Genomic DNA, 21,113 nt, shown 5'->3' with positions numbered 1-21,113 from the left:
ACACACACACACACACACACACACACACACACACACACACACACACACACACACACACACACACACACACACACACACACACACACACACACACACACACACACACACACACACACACACACACACACACACACACACACACACACACACACACACACACACACACACACACACACACACACACACACAAACAGTGTTATAATAAAGAGTAATAATATAATATTCTGGTATATTATCTAATTGTCATTGTTTTAATATTTTAAAGGTGAACTTATCGGAGTAGAGTATCTTTACCAGCAAACTGGTAAAGTTCTGCAGGACTACAGGTTGGCCATTGAAGAGTCTGAGACCACTGAGGTTGCTATAGAGGTGGAGGAAGCTTATGATGAACTTGAGGAGTTTCAAGACATCACTGTCCCCACCTTTGACACAGAGCGGATACCTTCTGCTGCTTCACAAGCATCAGTGTCTGCAGCATCATCTTCAACCCCTCCGGCAACCAGACCCAAGTCATCACTGTATGTGTCACCAGTGAGATCTCCTGTCACCAGCTCTACGTCATCACTGTCTGTGGTCCCTCCAATACCAGTCACATCTTCTGTTTCCAGCTCACTGCACACTCAGCCAGCACTATCTCCTGGCGCACATAGCTGTGAGTTTTATCAAAGTATTTTTATTGAGAGTTGTTTGTTGTCACACTAACTCTAAATGACTCTAAATGAATATTTGTCATATTGAAAGATAAATACAAATGTAAACTAAATATTTACCTTTTTCATGTAGCCCCAGGTAACCAAGGGTCCACAGAAACTGACCTTCCAACATCTGAAGAGAACCCTTCGCATGATGTAAGGGCACGGTTTCTTTTTTAATGTACATATACATGTATGCAAACAAAATCTGGGTTATGTTGGCTGTGCTTTCATGTGAATATTTGTATTCATTGGTGCTTTCAAAAGTTGCTAAATGATCTTTCATTTTAGGATTGTGTTGGACCCGATAATATTGAAGGTTATGGAGCTGTGCAGGACTTGGCAGAGTATTTGTTCAACCTTAGAGAACACCGTCTGGCCTTAACTGGAGAAGAGTCTGATCAAATCATCAACCTATGGCAGGCATTGGGGGAGTTTGATAAGAAAAAGACCACTTACTCGCCACGTCACCAAACCAACCTAAAACAGGGACGATTCAGGGCCAGTAAGAAGAATGTGGCACCAGGTGTGGAGAGCACCAGAAGGTATGCTAAATTTAGCAAATACAGGGTTTTGATTTGTTTGAGGGTTTTGATTTTTATAAAAAGATATATATTTAGTAAAACCTGACGAATTATGACTAGCTTATCTTCCTGCAGCCTCTTAAATTCATACTTGGCTTAGATATAACAAAAATTGTTAGTTGTGATTTACGTTTAATGCTGATTTTATGTTATGTAAGTTACATTCCTATGGACACAGTTCTAACCATACATCGTTGAAAAAACGCAGACCGGGGTCATTATAGAGTGCCACAGGGATGACATATTTTTGTTGGCTGACCCTCTCAAAAAAGCCAGTTTATTTTTCTCATAGACTTTTGGATTAACTGTGTTTAACAACAGTTTAAGACACTTTTTGTCCAAAGCTGTGATAATGCCACAACACAGTAAAACAGTAGATACCTAATTTATTGATATGATATTTCAACATCGACCCAGAAAACAAACAAGACAACATAACTCTGCACAGATATTAAAAATTAACATCTAGACCAGTGGTTTTCAAACTGGGGGCCGCGAGATGGTGCCAGGGGGGCCCCAGTTTTATGACATTTTATAAAATACATTATTTATCATGAATTCTGTGTAATTAAACCTAAAAAATAAGGCTACTAACCAAAAGTATTACTTTTTTGTACAATTTAATGGGTTTTTTTTTTATTTAAAATGTTGAGTTTTAGAACAGTTTTTTGTCACAAATTTTTAACAGAGAAAAGTTCACACACTGAAAACAATCTTACATTAATAATATGTATTCTGCTGTAATTTGTAGGTGTTTCATTGGGCCTCATAGTCCTGCACAGAGGCCTGACTGCAACAGAGTGGTGGAGGGCATCTTCATAAGGCTCTGTGCTCTCTACCAAAACGTGGTGCGTGTTAATGGAGAGAGGGTCACCCGCTTCACAATGATTGCACGGGTCTACAGACATATCCGAGAGTGCATCCTCACCAATGATAGGGTGATGAGAGAAACCACCATCCAGCTTCCACAGATGAACGCTTCAACAATCTCAGACTGGTGAGTAAATTAGCATTGTTACCGCTATACCAAAACATGAACCCTCTGTATAGTCCTCAGCTGCTTTAAGTAATTGACACGGTTGACTGAATGTAACTGTGGGTGCTTTGGCGGGTCTAGAAACAAATCAACAAGAGTCCAACTTCTGTTTACTTTTCTATTATGAAATATATGATTTATTGCTTACGACATGATCTTTAACAGACTGTAAGAATCCATAATCCAATGTTAATTTCAATTAAAGTAGTCATTTTACAAAAGCAACATGACACTAGGGTGTGATCAATTGCTATATGATATCAGCTGTGTAATGCTGCTGCATTATAGTCGTGATTAAACAGTAGATGATCACAGCACTTTTTTATTTTTGTTTAAATGTTTATTAATACTGGTTGTTTTATGTTTTTCCAGGTTCTCCAAGCGTGACAAGTCACAGGATGTGGGGGTTACAAAGCAGGGTATCAATTTCCCAGATGCACCCATGGCTGGACCTGAGAAGCTTCCTGCGGCTTTGCAGAAAGGGCCGACCCTATTTCCAGGGAGCTTGGCTGAGCCTCACCTTTTTGTCCTGCCAAGAAACACTGCTGGGGAGGCAAAACTCAAGAGGAGGTCACAACCTCCAGCCATCTCCCAGGCACCACCATCACATCAAAGACTCCCTATCATTGCACCAGCAATACCCGTCTCTCTGCCTTTCATTTTGCCCTCCCTGCAGCTTCCGACAGTTGTAGATACATCATCTTCAGTGCCTGGAACTTCACAGGTGGTGTTCTTTAACGTACCTTTACCTTCTGCTATGCCACCATCAGCTCAGACACAAGCATCCAGTCAAGCTGTACCTTACTCCACTCAGCAGTACAGGAAGAGAAAACAGATGAGGGAGGACACTGGAACTGTCACACGCAAATATGTGAGGAAGACAGATGTTATTCTTTGTAGAAAGTGCAACAAAGAGAGAAAGCCACCATCACATCTTCAGTACTTTGGCAACTGGTACTGCAAAGAGACTGAGACTCAGTCATATGCTGAATGGAGGGCTGTGCTGGAGGGACGTGGTTATGGGAAAAAAAAAACAGGAAATGACAATCCTCCAACTCCTTAAAAATTTCACATTTTATATACACACTATAAATAATGTACACGCTATACACACTGTAAATAATGTTAAGTTTACCTTGTTTATGGTCAAGTTTTTTATTGTTATTGTTTAGGATGACCTTTCAAAGTTGCACTACTGTGATAAATGTTTGTTTTGATTTAATATTATTTTCTTAGTCTGACATGTCAAAGGTGCACTGCAAGTTTTTGTTTTTGTTATTATTATTATTATTATTATTATTATTATTATTAACATTAATACGTCAGAATTGCACTACTAAGTTGAATGTTTATTTTATTAATGTTTACTATTTATTATTTTATTTTAATAACATTGCTGTTCTGGTTTTTTATTTACCTTAAAAATCTATGCAAATAATAAATGTTTAATCCTTGCCCTCACATTGTTTCTGTGTCTATTTATATAGTCTATTAATTTGGCTACTCTATACTTTACGAATAAACAATATTTTGTAGCTGTAAACACAAAAACAAGTCTTTAATCAATAAAACACACCATAAGAACAGGGACAGTCCTGTTTATAGTTTTTATTCCGTTATTAAAAGTGTCCAATTACAGTGATGGGGGGGCTGATTTACAATTGATTAAAGTGCGGGAGACAGTGATGATGACACATGCGTGCACTAGCAGCGTCAAACTGACACGTCACACGAATTCCACCACTGGTCTGAGCGAGGCGCCAACTCGCGTCGCTGTGCCGTCTTTTGGTTGCTTTACGTCGACTAACACGTGCCGGCTTTAGCTCAGTCGGTAGAGCATCAGACTTTTAATCTGAGGGTCCAGGGTTCAAGTCCCTGTTCGGGCGATGAGTGCAGGTTTGTGTCCTGCCGTCTGCGAGCGTCTCCCCTTGGCGTTTGGGTCGGCCTCGAGGACGTATTGGATTTTGAAGGGCGGTTTCTCGGACAGGGATTAGACTTGTCCTCGACTAAAATAAATGTAAGAGCTGTCCAAACTGAAAAGAACTTTCACTGACACCATTGCCCTTTGCTTTGCCGTGAAATGCACACAAGTAATGTTTTTAATAAGGCATGATTGTTAAAACTAGTTGTATTGCTTAATTAAACTGAGGCCTAGTCCTGGCTTAAACTAATCCCTGTGCGGGAAACCACCCCTGAGAGACATTTTACTTAAGGTTTGCAGATGAAAGTAAACAAAAAATTGATTGAGACCTCAGAAAATGAATGCAAACCTGGAGGCGCAGCCATGCCGGAGCCTGGTGGCACGCCGTGATCGTATAGTGGTTAGTACTCTCGTTGTGGCCGCAGCAACCCCGGTTTGAATCCGGGTCACGGCAGTCCACCCAGGGATGTGGGTGGATCATCCCAACGCTGACCCTTTTGTACCTACCTGACCGACAAGTTCTTTTCAGCACACAACAAGCCCAGAGGGTTCGCAAGGAAGACTCGTTGTAGTCGTGGCCGAGTGGTTAAGGCGATGGACTTGAAATCCATTGGGGTCTCCCCGCGCAGGTTCAAACCCTGCCGACTACGTGTGTCTGCTCCCTGGCTTCAGAGCTTGCTTGTTGGTCGTTCCAGCTCACGAAGTGCTGTATTTCTGCTGCTCAAGTTGTTACCATTGGATTTGTGGATGGAAAACTAAGCAGCCTGTCGTAGTTTCTCCTGTGTGTGTTCAACAAGCAGCCCTGTTGTCAAGTGATGCAGCTTCCGTTGTCATATTGTCCATAAACAGCTCGCACAACATGAAACCAAAAAAGAGCTGGAACAGGTTTTTGTTTAGAAAGGATGTGCATTGTGGCTAATCGAGTTGATCCTAACCTGAGCCATGTTCTAAGATGTTAAGGATTAAGGCCCCACCCTTTTGTTTTCACAATTACCATAATTCCCTGCCCTGGCTTGTTGTCCTTAATTCATTTAAAAATGTTTTGCACTCATGCTTTTCCTAATAGACAGCGAATAATGAGTAAACCTCTGGTGAAGATCTCTTACCTGTCGAAAAGGCAAAACATACAGCAAAGCCATACCTTCTTCTTCTTCTTCTTCTTCGTTTAATGGCAAGTAGCACCAACTTTAAGGTGCATTATCGCCACCTTCTGTGTTGGAGTGTGGACAAGAGTTTGTCCCCACATAAAAAGAACCTAGATTCTCTTAATCAATCCTGTTATCTTTAAATAATGAAATGATCTCTTCAAGCCGTAACCGATTGTATTCTAAGGGTTCAAGTCAACAATTCCCACTTGCCTATTTTCCATCTGCAACGTTTACCCTTTCCTCAATATACTTTTGTGGCCGCTGGAAATGATGCACAGGACCAACAAATACAAATGAGGTTCTTTTATTCCTAAAATTATAATAAATGTTCTTATTTAACTTTTGAGTATGTGAGACAGAGAATCAGTTCTCCAAAGGGTCACGACATGAAAGACAGGATCAAAATAAACACTATTTTCAGTCCAAATATATGTTTCAGTCCAAAATAATGGTTTTAACTTTAAATGTACAAGTTTTGGAGCTTTACTTATTCTACTGAACAAATAAACAAATAACAAAATGAAGTAAACAAAAGAAATAAAGTAATAGCAAAAGTAATACGATTTCGCAAAATGTAGAACAATTTAGTATCAAAAACAATACAATTTATGCTTTGTGTACACCTAAAGACTTTGAAAAGATTTAGAAAAGACTCTATAAGATTATCAGCTCACATCTAAAGACTTCGGTTCACAGTTTTTAGTCTCAGACTAAAAGATTTTACAAACACTGAATCTTGTAGTGACACTATTTACAAGACTACAACAAGATTATTTTAGCTTTTTATTACCACCAAATTCCTTCCATCATGCTCAGCAGTGTATAATAAAATATATATATATATATAAAATATATAGTGTATAGTGTAAAATGTAGGAGAAGCAGCTACAGTTAGCTACTGTGGCTTTTGCCATTGCAGTCATTTGCAGTGAAAGAAAAAAGAAGTGAGGGCCTTGTCCCCACTCCCACTTAGAGGTCTCAGCAAACTGTGTCCTGAGAGACATGCTGCGTGTTTTAACCTCAGCAAATGGAACATAGGCTACATAGGGTAGCATTAGTTACATTTTCCCAGTTTGTGCAAAGCTAGATTTTCTCTTTTTCATTCAGTCTTTCATTCGTGCTCTTGTACAGTAATGTCAATATCAAACATTAGTATGCCGGTTTCTACAGCGTTTGCAGCGCATACTGTGCAGTTTAATAACAGTATAAAAATCTCAAGTTCACATTACTTTATTTTATATGCATTAATGAGCAAAACCTCTTCAAGACGGTTTTTGACGGTCAGTGTAATTTATTTAACTGTGATTTGTTTAACCCACATTGTTTTCGTGCTGTTCTGGTTCGTGTAATGACATATATAGACACAATACACAATTACAGACATAACAAGCCCATGGCACATTATAAAATATGTTTCTCTTAAGTTTTACGATAAAATAAAAAATTCACTCAGTGATTGACAGCATGAAGCAGTCGATCGTGTTTCCCTTCAACAGTTTAAGCATAAGATTTAGATTTATAGATGTACGTTATCTGTTTCTCTGAAGACTATTAAGGTATATGAGGACTCATTTGCTGGGCAGAGAGTGAATGACAGCGCAGTCTTCTGATGTTTTTAAATATGTCATTGCTTTCTTTTGAATTGCTCAAAGTCATGACTGTTTGAAACACACTTGGCGTCACATTTATGACCGCACGCGTGCGGTGTACGTGCTTGTTAACATGGGCACTGAAAAAACACGCGCCGCTTACGCGTTGCTCACGCTTTTCGGCAATATCGCTCCACTTCTTTTCTTTTTCCACTCTGTCGTGGTATGAACGGCAGTTTACATCAAAAAGACACGGCTGCTCTGCCCACCGCTCGACAAGGCGCTCCTCTCATCCACGGTCCATTTTCGCCTACTTGGCGCTCGTTCTGTTTCCACGTCCGTCTACATGTTTCTTTGTTGTGACTGATGGCTTCCTGTTTCCGGTTTTCGGAGAACAAATTTATTGGTTGTTAATTGTTTTACGTCACGAGACTACGCTGGGACTTGCGATAATATCAAACATGTTTGATATGAAAGACTAAAGAAAGACTGGCATAAATCGGGTCGCCGACTGCAGATTATCACCTCACAGTTAACGATCGAGACGACGGGAGCGCGCCGAGACTCCAGTTAGATTCCTAAAGACTGCCGGTCTTTAGTCTGGGACTGTGAAAATCCTTTGGTGTACGCTAGGCATTAGTTACAAAAGTAATACGGTAGTGGCAGTACTGTAAAAGAAAACAAAACATGTTTCACAATCACACTACCTTAAACTTCATACAAGATTCATATTAATACACATTTAAAACAATAAGATAAACATTACTCACTTTTTGAACACACACACACGGATCTTTCCAGAAGAACAGGCACCGAATACACCAGGTAAGTTAGCTTCGTGCTAATGGCTGCACCGGTACACTTAGGCATCCGCACACGCAAATACACGGCCAAAACTCGATAGTCTGATAAAACCTCTCCGTAAGGTGATCTTCACTCACCCAAACTGGCAGGTATTTGACAAGACACGCAATCCAGCGCAAAAACTCAAAACTCAAACCCGATAACACGGAGTACAACACACATACACAGCAGCACATGCAACACTCGGCTTCTCGTGCTTTCTCCCGTCTGACGTGCACCACGCTCGCGCAGGCGATGACGTCACACGCACACACGTAAGAAGTACCTTTATTCTTTTTTAGTAATTTACTCTATAACAATAACAGAAATAAAGGTCAGAAATTACCATCTGGTTACACTTTCGTCAAAAACAAACAACATGCTCTAAAAGCAGCATCTGAAGTCTAATCTCAGTTTAAAGCTTGATTACCACCATGTCATCCAGCGTCCAGGTATGTGCACATGAAAGGTCGTGACCTTTGCCGTCATTCTTTCGCAGATGCAATATCGTAGCCTATGAGGTTTATCCGAGGCGTGATCTTTGCTGGTTGAAAACTTTACCCAATACCCCGCCAGGATGACTTGAAATACAGTCAGCTTTGGCAATTTTTGCCAGTCTCTTAAGAGACTTACAAGGTCGTTGTAAATGAAAGATGTCTGCTAGTGTTGTTAGTAGTGAGATTAGGGGAATCAAAGTTCCATCCCAATCGTTGGTGTCACATTCATTTCAATCTTTAATGTGGAAGTCAACGTTAAAGATATCAAGGTTATGTTTTTACAGATTGTTCTCTACGTCATATATGATGATTTTGCGGAGAAAAGAGCAAATCATAAAAATGATTTAGCTGGCTTTTCACAGGCAGGGTCACGTTTTTGTCACACGTGCTTTATCTCGTGCACCTCAATAGTCAGTTCATCATGTTACGCAGACACACCTACACTTCCTTCAGCTTAGTAACGCTGCCTCTCTGGTGACGTTTTGGAGAACGGCTGCTTTTTCCTCAAGAGAAGACTGTCTCAAGCTGAAGCAAGACTTCTCCCCTTAAAGAGCTCTTACGTACTCTGTTAGAAGACTGAAGCAGGTGCCGGCTCATTCTGGCCTTCTAGTAACATTTACTCTGTCCACAGACCAATGAGTAATGAACAGGTCATGATAAAGAAATCCCAATCCTTGTCTGCCAACATTATCAGACCGTAGGAGGCATGAGAGGTGATGCCCTGGTACTGAAGCGTGAGCCCGGATAGCTCAGTCGGTAGAGCATCAGACTTTTAATCTGAGGGTCCAGGCTTCAAGTCCCTGTTTGGGCGATGAGTGCATGTTTGTGTCCTGCCGTCTGCGATCGTCTCCCCTTGGCGTTTGGGTCGGCCTCAAGGATTTTGAAGGACGGTTTCTCGGACAGAGACTTGTCCTCGACTAAAATAAATGTAAGAGCTGTCCAAACTGAAAAGAACTTTCACTGACACCATTACCCTTTGCTTTGCCGTGAAATGCACACAAGTAATGTTTTTAATAAGGCATGATTGTTAAAACTAGTTGTATTGCCTAATTAAACTGAGGCCTAGTCCTGTCTTAAACTAATCCTTGTGCGGGAAACCACCCCTGAGAGACATTTTGCTTAAGGTTTGCAGATGAAAGTAAACAAAAAATTGATTAAGACATCAGAAAATGAATGCCAAGCGCCTTCTGGCCGACGCACTCAGGCAAACCTGGAGGCGCAGCCATGCTGGAGCCCGGTGGCACGCCGTGATCGTATAGTGGTTAGTACTCTGCGTTGTGGCCGCAGCAACCCCGGTTCGAATCCGGGTCACGGCAGTCCACCCAGGGATGTGGGTGGTTCATCCCAACGCTGACCCTTTTGTACCTACCTGACCGACAAGTTCTTTTCAGCACACAACAAGCCCAGAGGGTTCGCAAGGATGACACGTTGTTGTCGTGGCCGAGTGGTTAAGGCGATGGACTTGAAATCCATTGGGGTCTCCCCACGCAGGTTCAAACCCTGCCGACTACGTGTGTCTGCTCCCAGGCTTCAGAGCATCGCTAGTTGGTCGTTCCAGCTCACGAAGTGCCGTATTTCTGCTGCTCAAGTTGTTACCATTGGAGTTGCGGATGGAAAACTAAAGGCCCATTTCAAAGGCCATGAAATTAACATTTCTTAGACGTTAATATACGATTATGGATATATGTCTTCGGTGGACGAACATATTAATTAATTGTTATTATTAATTCTGCTACGCCAGGTAAAACCTGATAAACTTGTATAGTTAATTACAGTTAATTATACATAATATTCCCTTTTGAGCTAAAATCTAAGATTCCCTTGGGAATCCCCGTAGTATTTCGGTCGGAGGTTTATAGTGTTTCAAATAACGTTATTCCCCTCCTCCCGCTGAATCGCTACATATTAATGGTGGAGAATGCGCGGGCAGATTTAAACATTATTTTCTGAGCAAACCAGTTACAAGTCAAATGTGTTTTGCATTGGGTGAATGAAAAAGAACTATCAGCTATAACTGATTTCGTTCTTTATTTGTATGAATGAAAATGTATTTTCCTGTATCATTTTCAGGACGTAACAGACTCGCGCCCCTGTTATGTATAGTTAACTGCAGTCTTTAAGGTAACCGTATTAAAACCCCTTTTGATACGCTGCATTACCGTCTGATTCCCCCTAATAAAGAGTAGAATTCCTTTATTTAGAGCGAAGCGGTGGTCGAGTGAGTACTCCCATCTGATAAGGCCTTTTGTTAAATCTCCAGGAAATTATTACAATTAGAGAAGCTGTCTATTTGTATGTTCCATTTTTATTCACGTCCGTGGATTTTTAAAATTGTAAGCACCGAGGGTAAGACTTTTCAGTTTTAACTGTTAAAGGAGATGAAAACTTGATCAAGTATTTATAAGTCACAACGTACGATAAAGCACGTTGGACTCTTTGTTTATTGCGTGTCCCGGTAACTAAGCCAAAATTAAAATAGGCAGCACGAACACGAGCAAATTACATCCGTCGTCTTAGCAACGCAGCGGCCGCCGATGTAATTGTTGAATAGAAGCGAATCTTTGTCAGTTTAAAGCATACTACCTAGTTCTAACACTAGATGTCAGTCTTGAGTGTCTAACACTTCTCCTTCTCCTTTACTTTACGCCTGACTTCCGCTTTCTTTGTTTGTTGGGCGAAATATCGCCATCTGGTGGGGAAAGCTCGTTTGGTCCTCTCATAAACTCTTTTGGGAGTGTATGACAGGAATCAAACTTGGATTTTTGAATAACTGGGTTATTCTACTACTTTGTAGTTTTATCTCCTACGTATTGAATGTTATGGTCTTAAATTATAAATAATAATTAATATTGCTGTGGCTTTATTAATTTGTTATTTCTTTATTTAATTTTAATTTAATTTTGATTTTTTTTATTTTTATTTCATTTTATTTTTTTTTTTGCTGTTCTCTCTTGCTCCTTACTTCCCTGTTCTCTTTTCTATTGTAGAGATTGTATTTTAATTAAGTTTAAATTTAAATTCAATGCAGTTTGATTTATTTTAAATTCTAATTGAATCAGTTCTTTACTGTGAATAGAATTCAGCCCCATAAGTCCCATTCTCAGTGAATTCATTTATGTATTAACTGGTGCAATAGGATAAGCCCCTGTGCGTCTTTTGAAAGCTAACACTTGATAGATGAATCAGAGGCTTCGCCAGCGGTGAGTTCTACAAGAGACCGGTCCCGCTGAACTGACTCGAGTGTGTACAGTCGGGGTGCTGTGGTAGCTCCCTCCTTTTAGCACCTTAGGCAGCAAAACACAGTGCAACCTCTGCCACCGGGCACTCCAATCGCTAACCTTGCCAGCTGACACACAAAAGCCCTAGCGGCAGTGCCAGTTGGTGGGTGACAACTTTGAGTGCGGCCCGGCGGTGTGAAGGGTGTGACTGTTGAGCGGTCGAGGTGGGGAGGGCAGAAGGCCCGGCACTCTTGGCTGCGTGCTCAGGGAAGCGCCTTGTCTCTGTGTTCCATACTGGGTTTCCTTAAATAGTCAACGAGTGTTGGTGTAAAAGAGATGCACTTTTCTCCCCTCCGTAGCCACTAGAGGCACCAGATCCCTCTCAGGTTCGGTCTAGCCCAGCCAATCTAGCTAAGCCACTCCCCTAGCTCGCATGACTCCATAGTGCCCTCTCCCTGTAAGGCCCTGTCATCAAATTTAGGGTAGAGAACCTGTTAAGCTGAAACAGGAAAGTTTTTTTTTCCACCTCCTATCCTCATCATTTCCCAGCCTTAGGACTTCGTCTGTTGGCTGTCTTAATTCCCATTTTCAGTTTATTTTATTATTATTATTTTATTTGTTTTTTTATTTATTTGTTTATCTTTTTCTCTTTTGCGTTCCGGTTTCATTTAATTTCCAGCAACCTATCCTCCTCATTCTTTATTTTATTTTGTTTTATTTTATTTTTATCATTATAATTAATTAATTTTAATTATTTTGATTCACTTTATTTTGGGCTGAAAGAGCAAAACTGCACAAACCATTAGGAGAATTCATTAGTAATACGCTCGATTAACCAAATGTCCAAGGCGACCTATAGGTTTTAACAAAGCGACAAATTACTAGAATTTTTCCCTTATTTCCCCACACTGATTATCTGTGCCGCTGGAGAAAGGCCCTGATAATAAGCTCATAGCCCACATATACATATATATATATATATATATATATATATATGTATATATAAAAATTCTAGTAATTTGTCGCTATATATATTACTAGAATTTATCCCTTATTTCCCCACACTGATTATCTGTGCCGCTGGAGAAAGGCCCTGATAATAAGCTCATAGCCCACATATATATATATTATTGCCGTAGCTCACTGAACTGTGCGGACTCGCATTGGCTCTTTGTGTTTTCTCTTCTATCAGTGTGTCAACATGTCCAGATCACCAAGCCCTGTCAACCACTGGGACCAGCTAGAGGCCTGGCTCAGCGCTGTGACATCTGAACTCCTGCCCAACCTCGCCAATGAACTGCAACACCTGGAAAGAGAGCAACTCGACGGCACCCTGGACAAGCTCATAGCCCACGACCCAACGAGGAGCTACAGTCACAAGGAAATAGCCAGGATCACAGGTGCCATCGCTCACAACCTCATCATCCAGCTAAAACTGGGCGAAAGGAACAACGCCCAAATGGAACAGGATGCAGCAGCTCTACGGCTCCAAATGGCAGAGGCCCGGAGGAATCAAGAGGACGCGCAGAATCGTCTAGATCAGCTGACACAGGGATTAGAGGATCAACAACCATCAACGGAGGAGGAGCACAGGAGGCTAAAGGACGAGATTGGACAACTCCAAGAGGCCTTGTCAAAACTCCGCACAAGGAGCAACAGGAAAAGACAGCCAGAGAAGAGCTGTCTGGAAAGCTCCAGCAGGCTGAACATCTTCTGGTGAGAGCAAAGGCAGATCTGAAGGAACGTGATGCCAAGCTGAAGGCCTGTGAGAATCACCTGCGAGCGGCTCGAGATGAAGGTCAAGCTCTGGCTCAACAACGAGACCAGGCTAGGGACGACCTTGACTCTGCCCAAAGAGAACTTATTTATGCATATAAACTGCAAGCTGAACACGTAAGGGAAAAACCAACCTTTCCTTTTCATTCAACCAGTGAGCCTGCAGCCCCCCACCAAAGCTTTCCTGTTGAAAAGGAGGGCGAGAGCCCACTGTTAAAGACATCAGCCAGCATCCCAGAACCTCTCACTACCACAAAGGGGTGGGAACAAACCAATTTCCCGAGGTCACCTGCAGACATGCCCGGCGTGGCACCTAAAGACCTCGACAAACTGGCTAGAAATATCCCAACATTTACCCCAAACCCTGCAGGTGGCCATGACATCCACGCTTACCTGCAGGACATTGAGTTTTATGTGCAAACGCTGCCGAATGTAACCACAAGAGACAAACTGTATCTGCTACGGATCACTTCCAGTCGTGAGGTGAGGAGTTTCCTTGACCGGCAGTCAGAAAACGTCAAGATGGATTACGAGCAGCTGCAAAAGGCCTTAATAGAAGAGTTTTCGGATCCAGAGTCAGAACAAGGACTAGTTATGGCAATGGACCTCAAACAGAGCAGAAACGAAACTCCACAGGCCTACTACAACAGACTCAGGCGAGCTTACTTCGGCTCACGGAATGAGCCTGAAATGGAGGAGGACTTCAACTTCAGGACCCTCTTCCTTCGAAATCTTCACTTCACAGTGAGCCAACACTTAGGGGTTATGGCCTGCCCTCGCACGATGACAACCAGGCAGCTGCGGGACTTGACCCATAAAGCTTATGGTAAACAAAGAGCGGCCTCTGAAAAGACTGTTAAAAACCCTGTCATTCTCCCTGTCTCTGAACTGTACCCTGAACTACCACTGGAGGGCGCACGACAGTGCCACAGCGAAAGACCTTCCAACAGAGGGTCAAGAGACTTTACAGCCAGCCAGGAATGGTACGGCCATGAAGGGGCTTGTCCCAAGCACCAAATGGGACGCGCAGAGAGGTCATGGAGCCGGCCAAACTCATCAGAAAACCAGAAGAGTGGTGGCTCTTGGGAACCTGGCCGACGACCTAGAGGTAACCGTCCTGCACCTGGCAGATCAAATAATGTGGACAGTTCAAACAGCCAACAGAGAGACCAGTCTCGATACCCATCGAGCAAAGCTAAGTCTGAGCTACCCCAGAAACAGAGTGACACAGACACGTCTGAATCAGCAGAGATCCTGAGAATATTGAAAGAGTTAATCCAAAAAAAAACCCCACAAGGAGGACCAGAAAGACAAACCCGACTCCTTATGACTAGCAGCAGTGAGAGACAATCACCACACAGAACACCCTCCTACTGTGAACGACACCCAAGTTTCGGCAACTCAGCAACTCACTTCAGAGCCTGTCATCCCACAAACAACATCTCAGACACCCACCAACCAAAGCCTGCAAGTACCAGAAAGTGCTGTGTTAATTGTCTGCCTCCCTACAGAGTCACAGGAAACCAGCCTTACCTGCCTTCCCATTAATACAACAGCCCCAGTACCAAGCCTCCTGGGAAACCTGATTGAAAGAGGAGTAGCCAAAAAGCTATACCTATCCATCACCTTGGAAAAGGAGGTCGAGCTAGAAGCCCTCGTCGACACCGGAGCTGATCTAACGCTGATGTCATCCCAGCTTTTCACCAGACTCCAGAACAGAGCTAAGGCCCAAAATCTGACCCTTAAACCCCAAAGGTGTATGCTGAATGTGCAGTCTTACAGCCAGACTGAAGTTCAACTGCAACAGGTGATTCCCATCCACCTGACAATCGGTCCTATGAGCATCATACACCCTGTGTACATCTCACCAATGGACTCATATCCTCTCCTCATAGGCAAAGACCTGCTAGACCGCTTTGAACCCTTAATGGACTTTAAACAGTTAAAAATTTGTGCTCAAGTGCGAGAACCTTTACCTTTTCAATCAGCCAGATCATCTAAGGTAAACTGCCAGGTCACACAGGTCATGGACGACCCCCCAGCCAGCCGCGGGAACTTCGTCTCATACCGAAACTCCAAAAGTTCACTGCTCTGCAATCTGCATCCAGCCAAAGACTCAGAGCCATATGGCCCTCATGTCACACCAGGTATTCAGCTGAATGACATAATGTCAACAAACACCATACTGGCCCTTTGGGCAGACAACTCAGCTATCAGTCTCACACTGTTTAATGCACTCACCGAAATGACACCAGATATTCCATTTGATGCCAAGCTCACCCGATTCCCATTGAACTCTGACCTGTCAACCATGGTGATTGCCAAGGGCATCTGCGCGCTGAACCTGAAATGGAACAGCCGGTGTTTAACCCACTACTTCCTGGTTCTCCAAGACCCTCCACACGACGTCTACATTGGAGCAGACATCCTGGTTCGTCTCAAAGCTCATGTCGACACAATCAATGAAGTGATATGGGCCCCATTGACCTCACAACCCCCTGGGGGCCCTATCAAGCGTGAGAACCTCCAATCAGGCCAGACCATACCAGAGGTCTGCACCATGGTGAGTGAACAAGAGACTGTAATACCTGCTTTCACAAAAGGGGTCACTGTTCGTCTCAACATACGACGTGACCAAACCCTTAACCACACATTGGGTTTCTTCCAGCCTTCAGCTGAATGCATCGAACTCGGACTTTCATTAGAAGCCACACCCCTTTTTGAAGTGACATCTCGTGCAGTATACATCCTGTTTAACAACTGCATGGCTACAGACATCAGAATTCCTAGAGCCTTTCGGCTAGGATGGCTAATCAGCCAGAACTTTCATGATTTCGAGCTCACTGTGCCAGTCATAGGTCCCATCCCACCATCACTGATACCAGATGACAGTACGGACAGCACCGTGCTTACATCACCATTCAAGCTCATCGCCATCACCTCTGTCATGCCGGAAGATAAAGAACAGGTGTGCAGGACGGAAATGTCTGAACACCACATCTCAGTATGCACATTCACTGCCAGCCCTGACACAGATCAGGAAACCGCCTTTGAAACTGTCAGCTGCACCAGAGGAGCCATACCCAGGATTTGAGGCACAAGTTCAGCAAATTTTAAAAGATGCAGATGCCATGCAGGATGAAATGGATCGTCAGAAACTACGCCAACTCCTGTACAAGTACAAAGCATCGTTTGCAAAAGACTCTATAGACTGTGGCCTCACCAATATCCACACGGTGCGTATCCCCACACACCCAAATGCTCCCCCCACCTTTGTCAAGCAATATAAGATCCCCATTGCTTCACACAAGCCAATACAGGAGATCATCGACTCCATGCTGGAAAAAGGTGTCATCCGTCCCTGCAACAGCACCTATTCATCACCCATCTGGCCTGTCCTCAAACCAAACGGCAAGTGGCGACCAACCATCGACTACAGGAAGCTGAACACACAGGTACCGCTGTCACGATGGCCAATGACTCAGTTAGAGCAAGAAATTCCGAGAATTAGAGGAGCAACCATCTTCTCCACTCTTGATGTGGCTTCGGGATTTTGGACAATACTGGTGCACCCTGAAGATCAACACAAGCTGGCCTTCACCTTTGGCAATAGACAATATACCTTCACGAGGTGCCCGTTTGGTTATGCCAACTCTCCAGCTGAATTCAACATCTTCTTAAACAAAGCATGCCCAGATGCCAGGGGCAGAGGTAACCTCATCTATGTGGATGACATTCTGATGAAAAGCACGAATGCGGACGAGCATCTTAAAGAAATAGACCACGTCTTGCAGCAGCTAACAGCGGCAGGTGCCAAAATTGCTCTCCACAAAGGACAATGGTGCAAAAACAAGGTCAACTATGTAGGCCTACTCATAGGGTCACAAGGCATCGAACCCCAGTCCAACCGTATCCAGGCTATCCAAAACATCAAAGCACCTAACAACATCTCAGAACTGAGAAGCTTTCTGGGCGTGTGCAACTACTCACGGCAGTTCATCGAGAACTACGCAGACATCGCACGGCCCTTGACTTCCCTTCTGAAGAAGGACAGCCCATTCACATGGACAAATGCCCAAGAGGATGCCATGACAGAACTAAAAAAGCATCTGTGCTCAGCACCATGTCTAGCCTACCCTGACCCAAAGAAAGAGTTCTACCTCGAAGCTGGATTCTCAAAACACTGCCTCAGTGCTGGTCTGTACCAGAAACACGACCAGGACAAAAGGGTAGTCGCTTATGCCAGCAAAACTCTCCTTCCACCAGAGATCAAATATACAGACTGTGAAAAAGCACTACTCTGCACAGTGTGGGCTGTACAGCGATTCTCCAACTATATTGGAGTACAGAAGGTGATAATTGAAACCTGCCACCAGCCCGTATCATTTCTCAACAGCCAACGCATCCGTGATGGCATGGTAACCAATGCACGCATAGCCACATGGCTGATGGCTCTCCAAGGACGCAATGTTGAGGCAAGATACACACAAAACCACAAGTCTGCATTGGGAGATGGACTTGCTGCATGTCAAAACTGCTCCAACGATACACCAACCATCGTGCTAAAGACAGAAAAACTGCCGATGCAACAGCCCACCTGCCACAGGTACTTTGAAGACAGCGTCTGCCAGGGCATGCCAACTGCCTACGTCGATGGATGCTCCTACAACCACGAAGGTACGCTAAAGGCAGGAGCAGGTATTCTGTGGGTGGACGACAAACCCTGCACACCCCAGAATTTCAACTTGGGCCCCCAGTCGTCTCAATATGCAGAAGTGGCAGCTATCCTAATCACCCTCCAGACTGCAGCAGCCCACAACATCACAGAACTCCTCATCTGCACAGACTCAAACTATGCCAGATTGAGTTTCACGTGCCATCTCTCTGGGTGGAAAGAGAATGGATACAAAACATCTAACAACAAACCAGTCAAGCACCAGCACCTGTTCCAAGCCTGTGATGCCATCACCACGGAGCACGACATGCTTGTCTACTGGAAGAAGGTAAAAGGTCACTCGAAACAGCCCGGCCAAGATAAAGACCTTAACGACCGAACAGATGCCCTCGCCAAAACTGGCGCGCTACAGGGCAAACCATGGTCGCCCCCAACCGACCCACCCAAACCAACTGTGTTTGCAGTAACTCGTGGCCAACGAACAGCCGCCACAACAGTGCCAGTCACACAGCCACTTACACTGGCCCCACAAATCACCAACAATAACATAGCTGCACTACAACCCTCTGACACCGCTATACAAGCTATGTTAAACCACCTCTCAGACCCCTCCACCTACCCTATCACAAACTCTGACCTGTCTGCTGCTCCAACCCTCAAACGTCTAAACGATATCAAGCACCTGCTGAGTATACAGCAAGACATCCTCTGGTATGTCCCTGATGACTGCACTACACCTAAGCTTGTGGTTCCTCAGGGTCATAGGGGGGTCCTACTGATGTATGCGCATGACACAGCATGTGCCGGACACCACGGCACAAAAGCCACGTATGAAACACTGAAACAGGTGGCATACTGGCCTGGAATGCAGCAGGATGTAGCAGAATACATCAAGGGATGTCTGGTTTGCTGTCAGTTCCAACCGGCTAACCCAAACCACAGAGCACCACTGCAAAAAAAAGGTGTCAACTTCCCATGGTCAGACCTCCAGATAGACTGGGTTGGACCATTACCCAGGTCGACGAGGGGCAACAAATACTTTCTCACGGTCGTCTGCCAATTCACAAAGTGGGTAGAATGCCTTCCAGCACCCAATGAAACGGCCCAGACCACAGCATACCTCCTCATGAATCACATTTTCTCCAGGTTTGGACTGCCACTGAAAGTCAACTCAGACAGAGGCACCCATTTCACAGCCGAAATTATGCAGGATGTTTGGAAACTCTTGGGCGTACACGCCCAACTTCACATAAGCCATCATCCCATTTTATCTGGCCAAGTGGAAAGATCCAACCGAACGGTGGTCAGCATGCTGAAAAAGTATGTATCGGCAAACCAAGAAGATTGGGATGTGAAACTCCCCCTTGTGCTTATGGCCATCAGGTCGACCCCGAATGAATCCACAGGTGTGTCTCCCTTCGAATTGATGACCGGGCGGCAGATGACACTACCATTGCACCTGCTGTACCAGCCAGGAGACTCAAATCTCATCACAGCATACACCACTCACCATTATCTGGATGAACTCCACCCGCATTTGGGAACGACCTTCGCTTTCGCCCAGCAACACCTCCAGAAGAGCGCTGAGGGCCAGAAGGCCTACTATGACCGGAAGTCATCACAGAAGGAGCTGGACATTGGTGACAAAGTCTGGTACTACAGTTTCGCCCAGCCAGTTCAGACAGCTCACCGTCGGCTGTCAAAGAAATTTCTGCCACACTGGACAGGACCTCATGAGATCGTGGACAAACTCTCCCCCGTTGCATACCGGATCAAGATGGGTAGAAATCAGAAGGAACCAATTTTCAGATGGGTCCACCGTAACCAAATAAAGAGACACTCAACACTGTGGCATGACAGTAGAGGGGGGACTAGTACCAACTAGACCAAACCGCCTCTCTACTGCCTCACCACTAAACAAACAGCTGCATCTTGCATCAAACCTGCGCATGTGCAGCCTCACTAAAGACATTCATTATCTCTGCCCCAGCAAACCTTTCCTTCGGGACAACACTGACGGCATCTGTGGGTTGCGGCCCATGAAGATTGACTCTCGTTGTCCTGCCTCAGCTAAACCACGAGCCGAGGTCACTAACACCCAAGCAGAAATCGTAGGTGACCGATGGCTGGTCAACACCCCAGCCAGCATGGCCACTTTGACCTACGACCAACACGACACAGCCACCTGCATCAGTCTACCAAACAAGACGATGTGGATTCAAGTTCCAAAAGATGCAATTCTTCACATCGATGAACTCGCACTCTATCACCTTCCCAGTGAGGAGTACCACACCGAACTGGAAATTTCAACCTTTTTCAGGGACCACAACTTCACTTTAGACCCTGAACTGGAGATGAGGATTGCAGAAGGGGGGACCCAACTAATTGATGTCACACCCATCGACACTGCCCTCCAGGCACTTGCTCGGATGACAGCTATGCACAGCCTCCCTGTTGTCCGAGCCTGGACCACCGCTGACACGGTACTCTGCCTCTCCACAGGAGTAGGATACTCCCTTACCCTTGGCCTCGCTTTCATCCTGTAGCGAAGAGTCAGCGGGATGCAGGAGACAGTGAACAAGTGCACAGCTGCCCTCCCTCAAGCCTTCAAGCGGAACCGTGGGAAGCAAGACACACAAGCCGAGCAAGAGCCCAACCTCATTGAAATCACCCCTCTGCAGGCACGCCGCAGCGCTGCAGAAAATTAAGATACACCTGCCATCCAGCCAAAATGACCTGTCCAACCATCGCCTATTAAACCATCGCCCACCAAAGTCTCTCAACACCTTGGTGGCCGTGAAAGGGGGGAATATGTAGCAAATGGCTCGGAGTCAGATTGAGGCCATTTGGCGTCTGGACTGTAACAGCCCTAAAATTGTGATAATTAGATAACCCTGTCTCCTCTATCACCTATCAAGGCTGTAAAGTGGGCGACAATTAAAACAAATGCCGTCGTAAAAGGAGGTTCAAAGGAATTCCATCAGAGCCGATCGAACGACGATCGCCAGAGACACAGCAGGGGGCACAGACTATATGTCTGTGATGAAACCACATTTAAAGATCACAATGAGCTGTTTAAATGTATATATATTTTATATCCCTTTACTGCATGATGGTGTATATGTGATGTAACT

The 21,113-nt window shown here is 44.3% G+C and overlaps 1 long non-coding RNA gene and 5 other non-coding genes across 6 annotated transcripts; all 6 read left to right on the top strand.

Annotated features, from left to right (window-relative positions):
* Positions 1-783: 783 nt before the first annotated feature.
* Positions 784-2,092, top strand: LOC141280710 (uncharacterized). Its single transcript, XR_012334999.1, has 3 exons — positions 784-848; positions 984-1,237; positions 2,028-2,092. It is a non-coding gene; the product is annotated as an uncharacterized lncRNA (long non-coding RNA).
* Positions 2,093-4,801: 2,709 nt separating this feature from the next.
* Positions 4,802-4,883, top strand: trnas-uga (transfer RNA serine (anticodon UGA)). The gene has a single exon. It is a non-coding gene; the product is annotated as a tRNA-Ser (tRNA).
* Positions 4,884-8,300: 3,417 nt separating this feature from the next.
* Positions 8,301-8,441, top strand: LOC135719549 (U4 spliceosomal RNA). Its single transcript, XR_010521182.1, has one exon. It is a non-coding gene; the product is annotated as a U4 spliceosomal RNA (small nuclear RNA).
* Positions 8,442-9,048: 607 nt separating this feature from the next.
* Positions 9,049-9,121, top strand: trnak-uuu (transfer RNA lysine (anticodon UUU)). Its single transcript has one exon. It is a non-coding gene; the product is annotated as a tRNA-Lys (tRNA).
* Positions 9,122-9,554: 433 nt separating this feature from the next.
* On the top strand, positions 9,555-9,626 carry trnah-gug (transfer RNA histidin (anticodon GUG)). The gene has a single exon. It is a non-coding gene; the product is annotated as a tRNA-His (tRNA).
* A 114-nt stretch (positions 9,627-9,740) lies between these two features.
* trnas-uga (transfer RNA serine (anticodon UGA)) lies at positions 9,741-9,822 on the top strand. The gene has a single exon. It is a non-coding gene; the product is annotated as a tRNA-Ser (tRNA).
* The last annotated feature ends 11,291 nt before the right edge of the window (positions 9,823-21,113 follow it).

The sequence above is a fragment of the Paramisgurnus dabryanus genome, chromosome 14 (assembly GCF_030506205.2).
Source record: "Paramisgurnus dabryanus chromosome 14, PD_genome_1.1, whole genome shotgun sequence".
NCBI classification, from domain to species: domain Eukaryota; kingdom Metazoa; phylum Chordata; class Actinopteri; order Cypriniformes; family Cobitidae; genus Paramisgurnus; species Paramisgurnus dabryanus.
This window is presented reverse-complemented; position numbering and strand designations above follow the sequence as displayed.